The 3,288-nt window shown below is 36.6% G+C and overlaps 1 protein-coding gene across 1 annotated transcript in view; it reads right to left on the reverse strand.

The window, feature by feature from the left end:
* The window catches only part of LOC118742641, a gene marked incomplete at its 3' end in the record, with an annotated part of 67,704 nt that extends 64,967 nt beyond the window's left edge, over positions 1-2,737 (reverse strand). The window contains 1 exon segment of the mRNA XM_036474858.1: positions 1,143-2,737.
* Between the last annotated feature and the right edge of the window lie 551 nt (positions 2,738-3,288).

Here is a 3,288-nt window from a genome sequence, read left to right on the forward strand (position 1 = left end):
ATAGCATTCCCTATGTCACGGTCGTGATATTATTTATGGTACCGCTTTTCGAGGAAACCTAATATCAAGTACACGTAAGCACTGTTACGCATGAAATCGACCATAATTCATGCATGGAAGTAATGCAAAAAGTGTTAAATTGAATGAATGGATATTAGAAGTAAAGCGACTTTGAAGCGACTTAAAAAATCACGAAATTTTTGATGAAATCGAGCGCAAGTTGCAATCACATTAGTGTAAAACAGTCTCGTATGTCGACGGTGAGTTACTATAATGCAAATGTATTAAAACTTAACAGACCTGGTGTATGGCTGAAAATTTTTGTAAGATAGCCGAATGTTAAGAAAATAAACAGAGAAAGCTGTTTTATTGGCCAAAATTAATTATGGCTAAACAAGTATGTATATTATTTAAGAAGACATCATTTTTTTATTGATTGGAATTCGATATCTACATTTTTCCAGAAAAAAAAGTCTTAACCCTTGACGACCGATGGATTACTTTTTAATTGGTGGTTTTATTGAAAAAGTTTGAATGCAGTGTTTTTTTAATATTTATTTTGTATAAAATAAAAATTTTACCTAGTTACAAATGCAATTTATAGAGAGGTTAATTTAAAAAAAAACATTGCCAAATTACATATATTAATTTTAATTGAAAACCTGAATGCTCTCTTATTTCTAATTTGTCTGCTGAAAAGTGCAAAGGAGCAGCAACAAAATCTTAAACAGCTTTGTGTTTCCTCTCTTTACTGAGTTCTTCCCTCCAAATTGCAAATAGTTCACTACTGGCAGTATAACGAATACCTACAAAAAAAAAGCAATTTTCTCCGAAGACGCAAAAAAATCGCAAAATGAAATTGCCACATTAAACTCTGAACTCTTCATTTTACACATTTTTAATAATCTTAGCACAGCCAAATACGGCTAAAATTTTAAAAGCATATTCAAATATCATTTTTAAGAAAAAAATAATAACTAAAGCGTATATCGGAAATGTCCAAGGACAAAAACTTTACTTTTGTAAGTACAAAAAAAAAACGACGTATGGCCACAACAGTTTTCATATTAAATTAAAAATAATAATAATTTTTCACTTAAATAGCTTACGTGAAAATCTATTACAACTGATTTTATATTTACCTCACAGCTGCTGATTATAATCCAAATACAGCCTAAAAAATTGTATCACACACTTTGCGAGATTATCTTACTTATTTATAAACACCAATTTATTTTCCACTTTTATGTACATGTATATTTACATACATATATTCATTTTCAAAAATAAATTTTTGAGCACTACTTATCACTATTGCACATTAAAAATTTTGCTATATAATTTGTATCTATGTATTTTAGTGCTGGAGGATTTTATTTTTTAAAATTTGTTTGAGACTTCTTTGCATTGTTGTAAGTAGCAAGATATAGATTAGCCTTATTTTTTGTTTTCAAATTTTTTCGGATTATTTTATTATCTCAGATCACCGCGAACACATTTGTCTGTGTATTGGCTAACTTCACCATTGCACGCTGCTTTTTTTATGAAGGGCTTTTTTCTAATTTCCAACTCGACCACTTACAATTTCTTTCTTTGCTGCCTCTTTTCGCTTTAATTTTCAATTTAATTTTTCACTAAAGAGAAACCTTCCAATGCACTACACTTTTGGTTGCGCTAACACAACCACGTTGCTCGCCGTGGTCGATGCATTCGTTGTCAACGACTTGGTGGGAATATTATCCACAAACAATTCACTAATCGTAGCGGACTCAGGGGAGGCACTATTAACGTTGGCACTTGTGGCCGCTTCAACACTCTTTCCACGTGTAGCTGCCGCTGCAGCGGTGGCCACTTTAGTGCTATTGTGGCAGTTGAGCAGAAATAACACCAGCGACACTTCAATTAGACGCGAGGCACCATCATAGACTGCACCGGCAAAACGTTCCAGGCTAATCCAACGCGGCACACTCATGTACAAGCACATAATGAGTGTGCTTAACTGGGGCGCGGTAGGTGGCGGCGAGAGGTATTAGTTAAGCAACGTTAATCTATATTCGCAGCCATGGAAAAAAACTATGAAAGCGCGAAAATATAAACGCAGCATTTTATCGAACAACCGCTAATTCAAAGTGGCGTAAAGGCGCAAACGAAATTTCATTCTACGTCGATAAGTGTTGGTTGCAACGCGCGACTAAAAATTCACATTACACGATCTCCCACAATGGCCATTCACTATAAAGCCGCCTTGCCAATTGCCGCCGGGCAGAGGGAACCAAAATCGTGTTGGCCAATATTAAATTTTCACGCAAACCAAACCGTACAAACCGAATTTAATGTAACTAAAAATGCACACACATATGTAGATATGTATGCACATTTAACAGTGTCAAAAAAACGTCACCGCACACTCTTTCTCGAAAATCAATATTATTAGGTTAGTTGGCTTCCGAGTGCCCGACGCCGCAGGCCAATGACCTAGTCAGCTGTTGCACGTATTCATGTAAATATTCTATTTTTTCTTCACACAGACACACATACCCACACGCGCGTGTTGTAGTTGTAGCACATTTCCGTTCGTAGTTTTCACTGCCACGAACTGCCGTAACGTCACGTTTTCCACACACCAATAAATGTGCCACAGTAACAACGGTTCTGCTTTCCGAAGCACAAACTACAACCGACCGGTTTGGCGTACGTTCGCCAACTGACTGAAACAAGGCAGGCAAAGAGTCGACGATATAACCAGCTGGTTGCTTGTCTAGCCATGGCCACTGTCCCACAGCTATGTACATAGCTCCACATTTTCGCCGCAGTCTTTGCATGTGTTGGAGGTTTGTTTTGATTTTCCAATTGGCTTGCTTTTATGTATTTAGTATTGACGGCGTACAACGCGCAGCAGACGTGGCTACTCCGGAGACTGACCGACCGACATTTGTGTGGAAATTTAAGAGTGAATGCAGACGCTGCGCGATTTTGCATTTGAATGAATTTCCGTTAAGGAAATTTAATATCCGGTTGCCAGCAGCGTTGAAGACGGCGACGTGACTACATCAAGTGCTGCTTGCATAATGATGGATTTGACATTTCTTAAGTCTTACGTACAACGCAAACGTTTGAGGAAATTGAATGCGTCCAGGAAGTAGGTGTTTAAATGGAAAATATTTGTTTTTGATTTATTCGTTTGCTTAAATATGTATTGAATTCGATTGTTCTAAGAGAATTACTTAAGTCAATTAACGTTTATGCGCAATGCCTCATTTTAGATAAATAATTAACTTGCCTCTGATT

Source organism: Rhagoletis pomonella, unplaced genomic scaffold, assembly GCF_013731165.1.
Source record: "Rhagoletis pomonella isolate Grant_MI unplaced genomic scaffold, Rhpom_1.0 Rhpom_scaffold_00007, whole genome shotgun sequence".
Taxonomy (NCBI): Eukaryota; Metazoa; Arthropoda; class Insecta; order Diptera; family Tephritidae; genus Rhagoletis; species Rhagoletis pomonella.